This window comes from Peromyscus maniculatus, chromosome 3, assembly GCF_049852395.1.
Source record: "Peromyscus maniculatus bairdii isolate BWxNUB_F1_BW_parent chromosome 3, HU_Pman_BW_mat_3.1, whole genome shotgun sequence".
NCBI classification, from domain to species: domain Eukaryota; kingdom Metazoa; phylum Chordata; class Mammalia; order Rodentia; family Cricetidae; genus Peromyscus; species Peromyscus maniculatus.
Window position 1 is genome coordinate 151,657,401 of NC_134854.1, and position 19,572 is coordinate 151,676,972.

The window sequence follows — 19,572 nt, forward strand, 5'->3', positions numbered from 1 at the left end:
ATAAATGAATTTAATTAAGAAAAAAGTGGAAGTGAGTAATGTATTGTGCTTTTTTTTTTTGTTTTGTTTTTTTTTGTTTTTTTTTTTTTGTTTTTCGAGACAGGGTTTCTCTGTGTAGCTTTGCGCCTTTCCTGGAGCTCACTTGGTAGCCCAGGCTGGCCTCAAACTCACAGCAATCCGCCTGGCTCTGCCTCCCGAGTGCTGGGATTAAAGGCGTGCGCCACCATCGCCCGGCGTATTGTGCTTATTTTAAGACTATGCTTTATTATTTATTAGATGAATACAAGTATATTTTATTCTGGAAAATGACTTTCTCAGCCCCCCCTTTCATTTAGCCCTAATAAAATGTTTTCCTTGCCATCTACTTTACTTCCTGCATCCGAAGAGAAAGGTAGAAAACATCCTCAGGGACTGGCTATGTGTTCAAAAGAGGAGTCTTCAAAGTAGACCCATGTGAGAATGAACCATATTCTCACAATTTTTGCTGTGAGACTGGTTAGTTTCAGCTAAGTTCCTGACAAAGAAAGATATATTTCTAAAATAATTATTTTATATCATTAAATGGTGTGAACTTAACCTACAAAAGAAATTTGATAAGTGAATGTCTTAGCTGACCCAAAAATCTTGTATGAAGTAGACTTGAAAAAAAATTAGGTCTACTTATTCCAAATCCTAAGATTCAGATGAGATGACCCAGGAAAATGTCTTAGCAGTGTCTCCATCTGGCTCATAGTAAATACATGACAAGTTTTCTTCCATTGCTCTTTGGAAATAATTCTGAAAGAAACAGTAAGTTTTGAAGAGCATTGGCCCTTCTAAGGAATCCCCCCACAAGCTGCCAGTGAGCTGTTCAAACAACTTTCTTATAGGCAACAGAATTTACCAGTAGTTAAATGAATCATCTAAAAAAGCATATAGTGAATCAATCTTTTTCTTTCTTCTTTCTCTTTTTTGAGACAGTCTCACTCTGTAGACCAGGCTGTCTTTGAACTCAGAGATCTCCCTGCCTCTGCCTTCTGAGTACTGGTTTTAAAGGAGTGTGCCACCATGCCTGGCTTAAGTTTTTATGGGCTGGGGAGGTGGGTCAGTGGGTAAGAGTTTTGTTGTACAAACACAAGAATCTGAATTCAAATTCTCACCAGCCACCTAAAAAGCCAAGCATGGCTCTCCTTATACTTCTGTTATTTCAGGTCTACAGGGGACAGAGATAGGAGGATCCCTAGGGCTTGCTGGTCCCCAATCTGGTTCAGGGAGAGACAAGGCTTCACACAAGTAAAGAAAAAGTAGACTGTAGCTATAAAACATGAATTATCGGAAGCAAAATCCAAATAATTTGGGATTTGCATCTTCCCCTAGTTCAAATCGATCAAATTTATTCTTAAAATTTTTCCTTTTATTCTTTTAGAATTTTGTTCAATGTGTTTTGATCTTATTTACACTCTCCACAACCCTTAGTTCTACCTGATCTGTCCTTACTCACCCACCTTTGTGTCTTTAAAACAAACAAACAAAACCCATTGAGACCAGTTTATGCTGCCCAAGCACTCCCAGATCTATGGCTTCATCTGGAGCATGGTTGGCTCTCCAAGGGCAGCGTTCTTAAAGAAAAATATCTCTCCCTTTCCTAGCACCTAACTACTGACTGCCAATAGCTCCATGGCGAGGGGTGAGATTTCATGTCTAAACAACACCTCCATGCTGAAATTTTATCAGGTTTGGGTTTGCACAAGTCTTGTGCATGCTGCCACAACTGCTGTGAATTCATAATGCATCTGTCCTGCTCTGTCCAGAAGACGCTGTTTCTTTGTAGTCATCTACCACCCCTGGCTCTTACATTCTTTCTACTCTCATTACTACAATGACCCCTAAGCACAGGGAGTTGGGCTGTAGTATATATGTTCCTTTCAGACCTGAGCATTCTATAGTGTCTTATTCTCTACACCTTGTCCAGTTTGTGGGTTTTTGTGTTAATTACCATCTGCTGCAAATAGAAGCTTCTCAAATGAGGTTCGAGTGATGCACTGATCTGTCTAGCTACCGATTCTTGGCCCCATAATGGTTCCAGCTTTGGGCTTCATCTTCCAGAGCAGGACTTAAATCCAATCAAAAAGTGGTTGGTGACTCCTATGGTGTTTGTGACACTATTGCACTAGTGAACATGTCTTGCCAGGCCAGCCATGATTGTAACTTGCATGGTTTAAAGCTGAGTCTAATTGATGATTATTTTTCTTCTCTGATAGCATTTATAGCCCTTTCCAGAACAATGTAAGCTATTCAGTAGGATGAAACTTCTGAGTCAATACCAGCTTTGTTTCTCCATGTTCTGTGATTTAAATATGTAGTGTCTTTAGCAGTAGAATTTTACTTTCAAGCTCTGGAAGGCAATCATGAGCAATGGCAATAGCCTGTAATGTTTGGTTGGGGGTGTATAGGACTTCACTGTCCAACAACTCAAAAGAAGTAACCATTCTTGGTACTGGCCTTTTTAGTTTTAGCATGTGGTGTCTAGTAAGGGTATTGTTGCCTATTATTAGGATAACATCATTTTAAGTATATATATATATATATATATATATATTTAATAAATTTTATTGCAAAAATATATAGCATACATAAACATACATATACACATATATGTGCTTCTACAGTAGTAGGTTTCCATATCACTTTTTAAAGGGACCTTTAATGCTATTTATTTCTTCACATACTCTCTTCTCCATCCTGATGTTTGCTCCCCCAACATAATTAAACCTTTCTTGCTCTATCATTCTGTTTTAAGACTTTATATCAGTGTTTTCTTCCTCCCTATCATTGAAAGCTCCTCTCCATGGTCTCTTGGCAATGCCCTGACTTCTGTGAGTATTGCAGCAGAAACACAACTATCTGAGTGTTGAAGCCAACATTTACAAATGAGAGACAACATGTGACATTTGTCTTTCTGGGTCTGGGTTGCATTACTCAGAATGATTATCTTCGGTTCCATCCATTTAGATACAAATTTCATGGTGATATTGTTTTTTTTGTTTGTTTGTTTGAATTCCTGAATTTTTTATTTTAAATCTTATTTCATTTTTGCTTTTCTTCAGAGGTTCTATAAATTAAATTCTATTTTCATTTCTTGACTTATTTTCATAATTTAATTCAACTGTGTTTTGTGGTATTTGTTTTGGCATTTATTTATATCCTCTTAGAATTCTTTATTTTCAGTATTGCTATTTTTGAATTCATTGTCTTATACGTCACCTGAATTGTTTTTCTTAGGGAACATTACTCTGGACATACTAACTCTCCATGGAGACTTAGTACTTTGGTTATTCATGTTTGCCCATTTGTAATGGAAACTAAGCATCTGCAGTCGGATGGTGAGTACTGTTTATTGGTATGGAAACCTTGGCTCTAATTTAGTTGAGCAGGTGTTCTAGCTTTCTGTTAATATATTTCAACTTGCCAGGTGGTAGGCCAGCTGTGTGGAACTTAGGGTTCAGTCTTTGAGCAACTCAGTGTTGATGTTTGGATCAGGTATCAGAAGTAGTCCTGGCCTAGCTTAAGCTAAGTGAGGCTTCTCAGCTCAGGACTTTCTGCAGTGCGAGAACGGTGGCTCCATGTAAAGGGGAGGTCATGCCACCTTTTTCTTCTTTATGTTCTTAGTCCTTGGCCTCATCCCTAGCAGGTGGTACGGGTTCAATTAACATCCAGTCCACAGCTGAACATGTTGTAATATATTTGCTGATGTGTATTTTTTAAATTATATGTATTCTTGATAGTTTATGGCCTGGCAGTTTACTTAAAAACACACGTTGTTCTTCTGTGTTATTAAATCTAACCAAAAAGACTTCACAGTTTCTTGCTCTGATCATTCCAGAGCAGAGTTAGGTAGAACTCTGTGAGGTGAGACCAGACTGGTCTATGTGGTGAGTTCCAGGTCAGCTGGGACTGCACAGAGACCCTGTTTCAAGAGAAAGGACAAAGTTTCTTTCCAGAAAGATTTTAAATGAGTGTGCTGATTAGTTCTTTGTCAACTTGACACAACATAGAGACATCTGGGAAGAAGGAACCTCAGTAGAGAAAATGCCTCCATCAGATTTGTCTGAAGGCAGACTAGGACATACTCTTGATTAATGATCGGTATGGCTGCGCCCAGCCCACTCTGGGTGGTGCAACCTCTGGCAGGTTTGTTGTGGGCTGCATAAATAAGCAAGCTGAGCCAACCATGAGGAGCAGGCCAGGGAGCAGTGTTCCTCCGCAGTTCTGCATCAGTTCCTGCACCCAGGTCTCTTCCCTAGTTTTGCTCAGTGATGAGCTGTGACATGGAAGTGTAAACCCATAAACCCTTTCCACTTAAGTTGGTTTTGATCCATGTTTTGTCACAGCAACAGAGAAGCCAACTAGGACAATGAGGTCTGCAGTATTACTTAAGCAGATAAGTATTAATGATTACTTCATCATCAGTATGTTTATATCATGTAAATTTGGAATTTTCACCTGATTATATATTTGATTCTTCAGAACAAGCCTGTCTAGTAAAGTACCTAATGTTATCTAAATAGATCTTGAGATTGAGAACTCTCAACTAATATTTTATAATAGTGACAACAAACTAGCAGTGCTATGGTCAGAAGAGGTGTGCCCTCCTTTCCTGTATTGAAATTCAGATGCCCACAGTCTTGGCATCAAGAGTGGTGGCCTTTGAGACATGAGCAGGTCATGGGGAGGAATCCCCATATGTGGAATTAGTGCCCTTATAAAAGTGCACAAAAGAACTTCTCTTGTCATTCTACCATGTGAAAATACAACTAGAGGACATCATCCATGAGTCAAATGAGATCAGATTTGCCACTGCAATTATATTGGACATTCTGTTGTTTATAAACCACCCAGCTTATGATAAATTTAATGACAACATAAATATACTAAAGCAATTGGTATAAACATATCATAATTACATAGTTCTGGAGACTAGAGGTTCAGAATGAATTGTATTGGGCCCAAATCAATACTAGGCCCATTTTTCTTTTGGAGGGTTGAGAGCAGACTCTGTTTCCTGGCTTTGACAGTCCCCAGAAGCCATCTGTTTGCCATGGCAACATTCTCTTATTCCACATTCAGAGCCAACAGTGAATCACCTTCAGCTGTCTCTCTGTCAGTAATGTTCCTGTCTTCTCTAATGAGGATCTCTAGGATTAGGTTAGGCTATCTGCTTAACCTAGAACCAGCTCTTCACCTCAGGATCCTTAATTTAACCACATTTGGAAAGGACCTCTGTGATGTGAGATAACATGTACAGAGGTTTGGGAGATTAGGAGAAGTGTGTCTTTGGAGCAACTATTCTGTTTATTATGTTTGTTGAATTTAAACAATTATCAGGCTTCATGAATCATATTGAAGACAGGCTTGTTTTGCTATAAAGCATGTGGCTTTTTGTCTTATAATATGCTGTATTTTATGGTCTTTACTCATTTGTTATCTTTACCATCATGCATCATTATCAAAGGTCCAAGTGCAGTCAGGCTGAGGAAAACTGGGGTAATTTTCATGATTTTTTTTAACCATTATATGTTCAACTATTGCAATGAATCAAGTTCTTATAACAGGTCTTTGATATCAGTCACTGGAGAGTCTTCTGTAGTATGGTAATGACTAACCAAAAGGACGTTTGTCTTTTCATTTTGCATTCAGTAAGTCACCAATTTCTGTCTTCTAAGTAGACCCTTAATTGAAAAGTTGGGAGGGAGAAATCTCCTAAGTGACATTACCATCAATCCAGCTGCATGTTTCCTTCACACAGCAACTCCCCGCAGACCACTCTGACTGAGAGTCATAGTATCTTGGATGGCTTTGGGTTGGGTGTACAATTTTATGGAAGAGTATGGATCTCACAAGGCCCTATTTCATTTCCAGTGCTGAAAAAACCTCTCTTTATACTGTATCAGTTATTGGATACAGGGATGCATACGGATATTCAGGATACTGTGACCCAGAAATCACGACATTTCCATAGTTTAGCCTTCATAAGAACTGGAGTTATCTTGAGTCTTCCTTCTTTTTATAATGCATGTCTAATTAAGCTTTGGGGGGTTTCCCAGACATATTCATTTCACTTTTACCTCTATGGAAATTCCTTATACTTAAACTTTAAAAAAAAAGCTATTTTTTTTTATCAACTCTATGTGTTACTTTTCTTCTACTTAGCTGACTCCTACACATATTTCAGCTGTAAATTGTGCAAGCATTTCCTGCCTGAGTTCTTGACTCTGAATTTTCTTTTCTTTCTTTTTTTAAGATCTGTTTATTTTTTATGTATAGCACTTTGCCTACCTGTATGCCTACATGCCAAAATAGGACACCAGATCTCATTATTGATGGTTGTGAGCCACCATGTGGTTGCTTGGAACTGAACTCAGGAGCTCTGGAAGAGCAGCCAGTGCTCTTAACCTCTGAGCCATCTCTCAAGTCCCCTGAATTTTCTCATAGTAGTGTTTACAGGGCAAATTATTGCCTTTTCTGAATTCTCAAGACAAATCAACACAGATATTCTTTTCAGTTCCATACAAAGTCCCTTACAAAGAGTGACTGTGGCCACACCTGGCATGCTGACTGGCAGGTAACAGAAACTAGAGATAAATGGTGTTAAGTGATTATTCATATCTTTATAACCACATGACTCATTTAGAGACAAGTTTTATCATATGAACTATATGTAGAAACTGAGGTACTTTACGTTAGTACAACCATAAAGAGTGACAGAAATTCATTTTGACCTTTGCTTTTCTTATTCTATCTTGTTTTTAGCGAAGTTTCCACAGATCATTTGACTATGACCTTTATCACTTACAGGGAACTTGGACATATTAACCTCTTCCCCAAGAGCTCATGGGAAAGGTGAAACTATTGCTCTGAATTAGAACATCTACTAAAATGTGTTATTACTATGTCTGGAGCACAGTGGGTAGCAGTTAAGCTGTAGTTTTATGCTGTCCCAACAGAAGAGTTCTCAAGGGTAGGCTGCCAATTGTCCTGGCTTTCTGTTAGAGGATTTTTTTTTTCTCTCAGGGGTGAGCAGATATGAGCTGTCAGTCAATGCACAGATGCCTATCTTTAGGGTATTTTGGAACCACAGTGCCGCTGTCACTAAGCATTGAGGTGAACTGTCATCCCTGCAGTAGAAACCTGTAGGATGGTGACAACTCTGGGTGTAGGGGAGTGGGAGGCTCAAACTAACTTCTAGCCTCAATAAGCTCCCATGAAGTCCACTAGAGAAGATTTTTTAAACAAAGGTTAATGGAAACTCTTACGGGGTACCTACCAGAGAATACCACTTGGATATGGGTTTAAGCCAATACAACGTCTTTATTAACCTGCTGGAGACTACACTGGCTATTCAGGATCCCACTGCACCACCAAGCCTTTCTCAGGGTGAGCATTTAAGGACAAAAAACCATACCTAGGTTGACATACTTTAGTTAACAAGAACAGTTAACTGTTGCCCAGAAACAGAACTACAGAAGCCAAAAAAAAAAAAAAAAAAAAAAAAAAAGCAAGATTAGTGCATTTAGGGACCTTCCCAGAGCTGTGGACTTTGATGGATTAGATCTTTGCTTTCATTTGGCAGGTGGTGCTGCCAACATGCTGAGTTTTAAGGCCTGAATGGTACTTCTATCATGGTGTCAGTTGTGCCAAGGTCCGGGGGCCTGACATGGAAACCTAGTAAATGAAAAACAGTGTGCGAATTGATAACCGTAGGTTTCAACACAGACTGATCCTTGCAGAAGGGAGCAGTATTCATGCAGAGTACCCAACAGACTGAATGAAACACAAGGAGCCCAGGCAGGGAACACTGTACACAGTGATAGGACAAAGATGAATGGACCTAACAGGAGTCTCAGGGGGAAAGAGGGCAACAAGGAAGCCTGTGGTTATATAGTGGTTACCATATTCTCAAGAGAAAGCAGCAAGCCAGATAAGAGAAGTCTGAAAGGAGGAAACAGAGTAACCTTCAGACAGCCATGGGGCTGATTAGCACATTTCAAACAGAGTTGTTGTTTCTTCTGTTTCTTCTTTGACCAGAACAGGAGTTGTGCTAAGTAGCTGTATCACAGGGCAGACACTTGCCCACTTTTTGAGAAATAACCTCTGTTTTGGTTGCATACTAGCTTGGTATTTGTAAATTATGCATTTCAAGATACTATGAAGATACTATTAATTTATTTTTATTTTAATTACCTTTTTTGTAATAAGCTCATAAAATAGTAAGTTAAATTATAACATTTCATGCGTGTGGATTTTCATGCATGTATATTTCCACGCATGTAGACCATTGTGCTTTGTTCATATTCACACCCCACCATGCTCCCTTCACCTTACCCTGCTGATAACCCAACATTTTTATATATTGAAATGTAGATTTTTTATGTGACAGCAAATATGACACTGAATTGGGTTTTTGTTGTTGTTTCTTTTCCTTTTTATATTTCTGTGGCAGAATGAGAGTTTTTAGCTTCTTAAACTACTTTTATTATTTGCCTTCCTTGGCCATGCAGTGCTTTTGAGGGAGCATTTCTGTGTACATTCTCCATTTCTCCTTGTGGCTACCAGGAACAGGAAAGAATTTCGATAATGCAGGTGTATTCTCAAGGATTCTGTGAAGCTTACATGTCTCAGGAAATAGTGATACCATGGTAGGAGACTGGGGGTGGGGTGAGCCATCAAGACTGACATATGAAATAAGCTAGTTGGGAAAAAAAGAAAAACTGGAAACTCACCCATGGTTACAAAATAAAGCATGTGAGAAAAAAAGGTTGGGGAAATCCTGTGGGGAAGGTGGGTGCAATGTGTAAATGACTTGTAAATTTCATGGTGCTGAGGCAGGACTTGTCAGCCCAAGGCTTCCCTTAGCTCTGTAGCCCACATCCATTTTCCAGAGGGCCGTTTTCTTCTTTAATAAACTTCCTCTATTTCTTCTACTATCAGTGTGTCCCTGGTTCACTTCTCTGTTTCAGGATAAAAAAACAAAAAACAAACAAACAAACAAAAAAGTTGGAACTCTTAACAGGTGTCCTCTGGACTCTGGTCCACACCTACAATAACACTTCATATTGATTGGTCAGACTTTTTTAAGTAACTATGGATGATTAACAGAATACTATGGAATGGCATACCCCTATATCATCTAGAACTAACTGATAACTCATTTAAAGCATAAATTTATTTAAACTATATAGAAAGGAGACTTTAAAAACTGCTTTTGCTTTCCTTATTGTAACTGGCAGCCTCACCACCACTATCTTAAATTACAGGAAGAAATGAGGTTCAGGGTAAATCCTATCATGATTACTGGATTAATCATTAATCAAAATGACATTTACCCAGAATGACCGTTGAACTAAAACAGAATGAGTACTCTTTATTACATTTGAACTTTGCAAAACAAATATGAAGAAAGTTTGTTTATTTGGCTAATGTCCATCTGGCTGACCTCTAGGCTAGGGACATATATTTTATATTACTTCCTTATTAAGTATGCATGAGCAAACAGACCAAATCCTTAAAACTACCAGGGGGAGGTATTATAATAACATGCAGGCACTAATGCCTCATGGTTTTCTAGCTAGTCCAGTATGCTCCAGTCTTTTTATTTATTGACTTGTTTTATCAGATAGAGCTAGCTTGCCTGGGAGACAAAATCTTTCTTGTTGAGCACATTCTAGAAGCGCCAAGAGAAATCTTCATGGTTGAAGATATGTTCTACTATGTATCTGACACAAAGCAAAGGATGCAGGGAATTATAAGAACTCTTTTTCAACTGTCAGGCCAAACCTTAAGAGCAACCCAAACCTCTGTGTGTTCAGAAGTAATGGTAAACTGAGCCGTCTAATGCCTGTGACAGGCCACCGTCAGCAACACTTGAGATACTCCATACCTAGGTAATTTCCATTTCTGTGCAAACCCTTTTATTATTCCACAGGGGCTTGTCGTTTCCTGCCATTTGAACTTAATGATATATTAGAGAGGGCTGCATTCTAAGATCAGGGGCTGGAGGCTGCCTCGGTGTGTGTTAATAAAGGAGAGGGCCGAAATAAGAGAAGTCAGGAAAGGGGAGCTATGGAGGAAGAAATGGGTGGGGGGAAGAAAGGAAGTGAAGAAGTGACAGCTGCCAAACAAACAAACAAACAAGCAAAATGATGCATAGTCACCCGGGACCCTCCTCTTAGGAAACAGCCAGAGCCTGGTCCCACACGGCAAACACTGCCCCACCTTTCCCTCTTCATCAGGCAGAAGGAACAAGGAAGAAGTGACCAGGAATCTGGGAGGAGCTTGCCATTCCTGCTTGGCTCCTCAGGTGGGTTGACTCAAGCCCCAGCATCAAGGCATGAGATGAGGGAGGTGGCCCCAAAGGGCAAGCACCCCGTGTACTCAGAACCAGAGAAGCAGTTCTCATTGCCAGAAACTGAAACGTGAGACTGGACTCAGGCAGAGAAACAGGAACTGATCCCCAGAAGAATTTGCACAAGTTCTACATGATGGGTTATGGAAATCTGAAATCCAATGCCCACACAATCACCCTCCTCTGTCACCGTCAGTGCCAAGTAATCAGACCACAAAAAGAGAGCAGAGTTGGACTCAACCATAATTCAGCGAAGCAGAGCAGATTCAAAGAAAGATTAAAAGGGGCTTGAAGTCAGTACACCATACTTCCTCCTGCACTGTAGGTAGCCAGGAAACCCACAGAATTGTGGGGGAGGATGTGGTTGAAGAGTGGGGCGGGGGGTAGCAGGAAATGGAAGAGAAATGCAGAAGTGTGAAAAACCCCAAAGCCTGCCCACAACAGCCAACCATAGGGTGGGGGTGTGAGCAAGGAAATGGACAGAGTCTGATAAACAGGATGAAGGAAACATGGGAGGTGAAAGCCCAAGCAGATGCCATAACAGGCTGCTCAGTCTTCTCTCAGAAATCAGGCCTCAATTTCAGTTTCCTGAGACTTGAGCAAGCAGTTTCTGGGAGGGCCATGAACAAAAGACATAGTCCTTGCAGTAGCTCCCTTTCTGCACATACTCTGACTGTTCAAAGTTTAGCCAATTGTTTGCTGTCTGCGGCCCCCTCATCAACTTAGAGGCACATGCATGGGTCAATGTGAACATGCAAGGCCAGCCTGCCTCCATAGCAGCTCAAGGACAAAGCCTGGGACTTGTCCAGGACTGCCCCAAAATGGTAACTGTAACACCCAACCAGTAAATTCAAAGGTTACATACCCTCATCCAATCATATGATGCAAAGGCTTGTACCACCCTGCTTGCGTTTTTTCCCTTTAAAAACTCCTCACCCTGAGAGCTCAGGGCTGTCCTCCTCCATCTGCTTGTTAGAGTGTTGGACACGGACCAAGCCTGGACTTGCTTGTTATTAATAAACCCCTGTGTGTTCTGCATTGAGTATCAGCTCTGTGGTGGTCTTGGTCTCACGACACAGGCACAACAGAGGTAGGCTTGACCAGGAAGAAGCACTGGTCAAGAACTTAATGCCTGCCATTTCATTTGGTGGCTATTTGTGACCACATGCTTTTGAAGCTTTAGCATCTATTTTTTTCTTATTTTATATAACATGTACATCTTTAAAACAATTTTACAACACCCCACTAAATATGCCCACAAGCTGGCAGCTTCTCAACGTGGAGAAACAAAGATGATGTGCCTGACAAAGATGTAAGAGTCCTGCTTAAAAAGTGTTCAGTGACCAAATAGAGGACTAAAATAAATTGACAAAGAATTTAATACAAGGCCTGGACAAAAAGACTTACAAAATGGATTCAAGATATAGACAAGAAAATTACCAAATTGGATGAAAGAATCAGTAACTTAGAGGGGGAAAAAAAAAACATTGAAATACAGAGGAAAAATTCAGCAAAGAAGTAGAGATACTCCCCCTCCAAAAAAGGAACCAAACAGAAAGCCTGGAAGTGGGATAGCTAAACAAAGACAAGGCAGAGTGGTGAAACTCAACCTTCTCTACATAGTATGGACATTGTACTCATTCTCATCACAGGTGTGGTAACCTGTACAAGATGAGGCCAGTCAACATTCCAGTTGGCGGCACTGATTGGACTCTGTAATTTATAAAGAAAAAAACAAGTTGACATGAATGTGGGAGGGTATATGCTAAATGGGTGTTTGGAGAGACTAGGAAGGAGAAGTCTAAGTGGATATGATCTAATTGCATTGTATATGTATGTAAAATTTCAAAGAATAAAAAATATTCTAAAAACAAACAAAGAAACAGAAAACCACAGCAGACAGCAACATCAACAGGTGAAATTAAACAGAATTGTCTCAGTGATGGAGAACAAGGTTGCATTATTATACATATATACATATATAAAGAAAACAAAGTCATATAAAGAAAACAGCCAATGAACATAACTGAAATGTTCATAAGGTCTGGTATCTTCTCAAAGGCCAAATGTAAGATTCTATGGTGTAGAGAAATAAAAGATGATATCAAATGACTTAGACAAGCTATTCAATGATAATTTCCCAAACAACAACAAGAGAAATATCCAAACATAAAGAGTAATTTAGAACTCCAAAAGACATTACCAAAGAAACTCCTCTATAACATATCATAGTTAAGACCTCAAAAATGCATTCAAAAGAACAATGATAAGGATATAAGGGAAAACATCAACTAACACACAAAGGCAGAAATACAGGAATAACATTGTCAGCAATCATAAAATCCAGGGAAGCAGAGATAATATATTTCAAAGCTTTGAAAATAAGTTACTGTTGATCAGGACTGATATACCTCGAACAATTATCTATTGAAAAAGATGTAGAAATAAGACCATTTCAAGACAAACACAAGTTAATTTTGTCTAAGACAGCTAAGTCAGTACCACAGAAAATTCTTAAGGAATAATTGACTCAGAGAAAGAAGGAAGACCACGGGGGGAAAAAGACACTTTATGAAAGCAACAGATGACTAGAGGAGAATAGGGGAAAAATGAATCATACATAGTCAATACAGCAAGCCAGCAAACATCCAACACATCCATGCAAGGAAGAAAGGAATTCCTGGTAAGTCAACCAATGAGAACAAGAAACAACAAAGTCCTAACAATAGTAAAGCCATCTCAGTTATAACCAGAATATAAATGCTTTTAAATAATTAATTAAAAGGCACAATCTAACAGATCAAATAACAAGAGCTAAGTATCTGATAGCTCCAAGAAAATCACACAGTTAACTAGATGACTTTCCATACACACCAAAGCATTTCTCTAAGAGGGCATTATAGCATGTGCCTTGTTTAATTTATCATCCAGAGCATTTGAGAACTATATTTCAATTGCTGCTTCTCCTGTTTCTGATATTTAAGAAAATGCAACACAGCTGAAAACCAAGAAGGCAGGATTTGAAAGCTGAATTTAGATCTGCTAGGCTGGCAAAATGGGATAGGATATCTTATGACCAAGGGCAGTAGCAATGGGACACAGTTCTGTGTCAGACATGTGATCAACAGCTGACTCTCTACTGTGTATAGTGTTGCCAAACACCAACGTCTAGCAGATGAAGTAGATTAAATGCAGGCCCAGAATCTACAATATTATTAACTTATTCCTGAGTTCAGACTACACAGATGGCGTCACTTTGGATTGAAGCTTTGCCTTTTGTTACATCAAGTCTGCAGGGATTTTCACCATCCTATGGAGGACAATGCATTTAATAGTTAGGAGTGTTGAAGAACATATTAACATTGTGTATGAAGATGCCATAACAAGCCGTATCAGTATGTTAGCTTAAAGATTAACTTGGAAAATTAAAAATGAACATCCAATATTTAAAGACGTAATGTGTGACAGAATATAAAGGGGGAGACAAAGGCATGAGACCAAATTAAATGTCAGCACAGTTATTGCAGCCTTGCTGGTATTACTAAACATATGCTATCCATTTAGGGTGTCAATCATGATCTTGAATAATTTCCTGTTGAGATCCATAGGCCCCTCTGACCAGTGGATTAGGCAGAGTGGGGGCAAGGCAAACTCTGTGAATGGATGAATGGTTCTGGATGGACAAGATGGTGAGTTCTGAAAACCCAATAGTGATATTTATATCTGAAACTACTTTGTCTGAAATTTCGAGTGTTTCCTGGTTATCCACGCCAGCAATATTTATTAAGATTGAACATAAAGGAAAACAAGGCAAATTGCACACTGTCAAGGCTCTGCTCCTGGAATCAAAAGCCTACTGTGCTGAGATAACATGACTTGATTCCAGCCTCATCTGTGTCACAATCCACAGGAACTTGGAGTTTACTTTGAGAAATCCACACTTCTTTGTCTGCTTCTTACCTCAGCAACAAAATCAAAATATGCATGTCTGCTTGGATGAGTGCAACTGTACCTCATAGCCTGCCTATGAAAATTAGAGGCTTTGATATTTATGGTTGATTCTTTTAATCTTCAAATGATTACATAGAGCAGATAAATCACTATATAAAACTGCCATTGCATCAATCTTAGGCCATTTACATGCAACTTATAAGTGACATCAATACCTATTATTCTTAAAAAGATCACAGTCCTAAAGTATTTAGGTTGAGTAAATTTGGGCCCTACAGAATTTAATCTTAATTTTTATTTATACGGTCACTACATTGCTAAAAATATTTTTGGTATTGCTGGAAGAGTTAGATTGACCCTATGTCCACTGGGAATTTGCTTATCTAGAAAGATGAGAAGGCTTGAGATGATAGCTTTATCATCATAAAGCTATCAATATTGGAAATAGGACTGTATGTACTTGAGAAGGGAACTAGGCTGCACATTTGTTTGAAAACATTAGTGTTGGACCTTTAGCAGAGGATCGTTTTTAGATATCAGAGCCTACATCTATTTTTACACACTGTTGTGTTAATGGGCCCCAGTTCAAGAATCACATGTAGCAACTGCTAGTTGTCTAAAACCATTTGTTACCTACATATAATATCATTAAAATCTTGTAAGTTTCATCAATGAACACATCGCGTCCACCTGCAACAATTTCACTGAATTAGAAGATATATTTATAGCCAAAATGTTGACCTCAGTGTGTGTCAGGCCATTTGAAGACAGCTAAACAATATTTGACGTTTCAATGTCCTCCAACTAAGGAAGTCACAAGGGGTTTATGAAAGGCTGTGGAGGCCAGCTGTTTACAGAAGAAAACTATCCTGCAAATCTAGAGAGAAAACAAACGTGTGAACAATGGTCAAGGGCTAGCCTGGAGCTCACTATGCTTCAAAGTTGTGAGGCACCTTCTGCCTCTGACACCTGAGTGCTGGGTTCACAGGCACAGGCCATGATGGCTGGCTCTTTTTTTCGTTTAAATAGTTTAAATAGTGGAACATTTGGCTGGAGTGCCTCAGTGTTTAAGAGCTATTTTTCTTGCAGATGACCTGAGTTCAGTTCCCAGCACCCACATGGTATGGCTCACATCTTACTGTAACTCTGGTGCAGGGAACCTGTTACTATCTTCTGGCCTTTGTACAGACCTGTAAATACATTAAAAATGGGTTATCTTTTAAATTATCAATTGTACAAGGCATTTATATATCCTACACATAAATTTTTTACCAGATACACGATTTTCAAATAGTTTCTTCCACTTGGTGGCTTACCTTTGCACTTTCTCAATGGCATCTTTTCAGATAGAGTAGTATAAAATTTGATGGTGTCTAGTTTTTCTTTTAGTATCTAAGGCTGTTTCCTTCTAAAAGTACTAAAACTTAAAATCCTACATGTATGTGCTATATTTTGTATGTAAGTATCTGATAGAAGTCCAACTTTGCTCTTTTAAAAAAAATAAGGACATCGAGTTTATTTGTTTTTATTAGTATACTGAAAGATATTGGGTTTTACTGTGACACTGTCATGCATATAGATAATAATATTTGCCACCCCCTCCACTGTGAGTCCAGCTAGAAAGACAGGGGAAAGGGAGGGGACACAGCCAATGACCACTCACCCTGGACCCTGAAATCTCTCAGTGTCTAAGAGCCAAGAATTTCAGCACAACTAACAAAAACATGCAGTCACTATTACACCCATACAGACAACAGTCTTTTCTCAATAGATATGTTTTCAAATAAGCATGTAAAAGTGGTAGGAACACATTTGAAGAAAAGCATATGTCACCTTGGGATTTAACCTTCTCTTTCATCCATAAACAGTTTCTGAGAAAATCACAAGCAAGATTAGACATGTTTATAGTCAAAGCATAGGCGGAGAACTTCCTGATGACTTCTTAGTGTGTACACCTGACACAATTCATCCCGGAAAACATGTTATGATCTTATTTACTAAAGAGATTTCCTGAGATAAAAGCATTTCAATTGTTTAAATCCTTTGAGCAATGTAAGCTCCAAAATCATGTAAGATGGAGAGATGGTTCAGAGGTTAAGAGTGCTAGCTACTCTTGCAGAGGACCCAGCTTCAGTTCCCAGCACCCACATGGAAGCTCACAACCATCTGTAGCTCCAGTTCCAGAGGATCTGATGACCTCTCCTGGCTTCCACTAGAATTTCATGCACATGATGCATAGACATACATGTATGTAAAATATGCATTCACTTAAAATATAAATACATACCAAAACTACACGGAGAAACCCTGTATTGAAACACGCAGACACACACACACACACACACACACACACACACACACACACACACACACACACCTTTTTAAAAAAAATTGTGCAAGTATTGTAGAGACAATTAATGTGCCTTTTTTGTCAGGCCATGCTCTACCATAGGGAGTGTATTACTGTTGTTATTAAGCCCTACCTTCACCCCAACACCCATGCTTAAACTCATATTTTTAAAAAATCTATTCCAACTTTGCTTGGTGTTGACTCGTGCTGAATTTTTTTTCTCTCCAGTGGAAATCAAGACCATCATCTTCACCTGAGTTGACATCCACCCAAGTTGAGGTCCATTCAGGCTGCTCAGCCAGCTGTGAGGAGCAGTGTCCACTGAGGATTGCCACCCTTCCTTACACCATGCCACCAAAACCCCTTATGCTTCCCTGACGGACCCCTTCCTGTGTTCACGTTTGCAGTCTTTTGTTTCCCTCTAGATCCCACAGATGAACATTTGAGACTTGTCTTTCTGAGTGTGGCCCCAGTTTCATCCATCTCCCTGTGGCAGTTGTTAATTCTAAGTAGATTATATATGTGTTGTATTTTATAAAGACTGAGTTAATACTAGGTTCCTGATTTCCTCATCTTGGTTTGTTTAGCCGTTGGAATGTCCAGTAGCCAAATGATTCGGCTTCTTTTGTTGTATGCTTCAGACCAGAAGAAGAGCATATATTTATTTCAGAAACAAAGGTACCTGTGGCACTAGACACTTGTGTTAGGCAAGGTCCTCTAGAAAAACAGAGGCAATAAAATATGTATTATAAAGGAGATTGTGATGGCTAACTTCAACTCTCAGTTTGACACAGCTAGAGTCACCCGGGAAAAGGGTCCTAGTAAAGGATTTATTGTGTTGGTTGACTCAGAATCAGCTGGGTAATCCAACATGAGTGTTGTGTGATAGTTTGTTTGTGTTCTGCCAAATAAAGTTTGCCTGGAGATCAGAGAATCTCAGCAGCCACAGTCACATCTTACCTCTACGAATCCTCTGACTGAATCTCTACCTCCTGATGCTGGGATTAGAGGCATGAGCCTCCCATGTGCTGGGATTAGAGGAGTACACCACTACCACCTGGCTCAGTTTCTCTTTTAGATTGGTTCAATCTCCTGTAGCCCAAGGTGGCCTGGAACTTCTGATCTCCCCGCTTCCTTCTTCCAAGTGCTGGGATTAAAGGTATGTGCCACCACTGCCTATTCTCTATGGTTAACTAAAGGCAGATCCATGCTCCAATCTCCAGGAAAGCTTTATTTGTCAGAGCACAAACAAAATATGCAACATAAGAGTGGGGGATCTGCATGCTGAAGAGGCAGAAAACTAGGTAATGCCCAATCCAAGAAACTCAGCTGCCTCGGTATGGTACTGAAGGACTGGAAAACTACCTCGAGTCAGTGGTGCTGAATCAAGTTGTAAGATGGAAGAAACTAGAGTTCATCATGATCACCATCACCCTGACCACCCCACCATCATCATCATCACTATCATCATCAGCAGCAGCAGCAACAGCAGCAGCAATGCATGCACTTGTTCATAAAGAAGCTTGTAGGTGTAGCTATTTTCTTTTGTTTTTGTTTTTCTATGCAGTCACCTGGTAGAATTTATGTACACACTGAAGGCGTATTCTTTTGCCCCAGTTACTGTCCTACAAAACACTCTGCTGTGGGAACACTCACACAAACAAAGGCGTGTTTCTTCTGTCCTGGATAACTCTTAATCCAGTCAGGTTAACAGCCAAGACCAGCTAACTATCACAATACTCTATGCCAGGATGAGGTAGCAAGGGATAAGTAACTTGGCTCATAGGTGGATAGAGGACTTGAATAGATTTTTATCCACATGACATAAAAATGGCTGACAGGTATATGAGAATGTGTTCAACATCATCACAAATCTCACTCTGTTATTTTTCAAGGTCTGCAAAATACAAGCCAACACAAGCAAGCAGTAACTTGTAGCTTACAAGAGGCAGTAGGCAACAAGATCTGTCTTGAGTATTGTGCTGAGAGTATGGCTCATAATTAACTACTCAGTAAATTTAATTTTGTTAAGCAACACAGTATTTTTTGCATACTGTCTATGATCCAAATTCAAAAATTTTTTGAATTTGGATCATAGACAGGGTTTGCTGTGAAAAAATATTTTCAATAAGATTATCTCATGTGAACTATGGTCAAGACAATCTATTTTTTCCATAATTTCCAAGAATCCATTTCAGAGATTGGTGTGGTATAGAGTCAGTATTTCCTTTCTTTCTGTCTCTCTGTCTCTCTGTCTGTCTCCGTCTCTCTCTCTCTCTCTCTCTCTCTCTCTCTCTCTCTCTCTCTCTCTCTCTCTCTCCCTCTTTCTTTCTCTCTCTTTCTCTCATTCTTCCTTCCTTCCTTTTTTTTGGAAGTGCTAGGGATTGAATCTAGGGCCTTGTATATACTAGATGAATATACTGCCAGAGACCTATATCCCAGGCTCTGTTTTACCTTTTATATTCAGGAAGGGCTTTACTAAGTTGCACAGGCTAGCCTTGTGCTCACTCTGTAATTCAGGCAGGCCTTGAACTCTGATTCTCCTGGTTTGGCCTCTGAGGTGGGGATAGAGGCCTGTGATACCAGGTCTAGCTTGGAGTCAACATTTATCATGCTGAGTTCTACCTCCACCTCATTCACTCCATTGGTAAGTTACCATTCTACACCTCAGAAGAATCCAAATGAAGGTACAGTAGTCACCCCTGCTTCTGTCTTGTGCTTGATTTGACCTTCTGTAGCTGGCTTGTATAGCACCTAATAGTTAGTTCTAGGTGCCAGAATGCAATCTCCCCCCTCCCCTGCCCAATTTTGATCCCACATAGAAGCATTCATGTGGCTTTCCAGGTATCACTCTGTGCAGACTTCCACACATCGCAATGTGTGACCTTAT

General features: G+C 39.6%; 2 long non-coding RNA genes across 3 annotated transcripts in view; one reads left to right on the forward strand and one right to left on the reverse strand.

Moving 5' to 3' along the window:
* LOC143272128 (uncharacterized) overlaps positions 1-19,572 on the reverse strand; it is a 50,992-nt gene that overhangs the window by 16,713 nt on the left and 14,707 nt on the right. The gene's annotated exons all lie outside the window — the stretch shown is intronic.
* LOC143272539 (uncharacterized) lies at positions 87-18,486 on the forward strand. Of its 2 annotated transcripts, none has more exons than XR_013050186.1 (3): positions 87-3,362; positions 9,653-14,070; positions 16,911-18,486. It is a non-coding gene; the product is annotated as an uncharacterized LOC143272539 (long non-coding RNA). The 2 variants fall into 2 exon arrangements; XR_013050185.1 differs by having other exon boundaries at positions 9,653-9,920.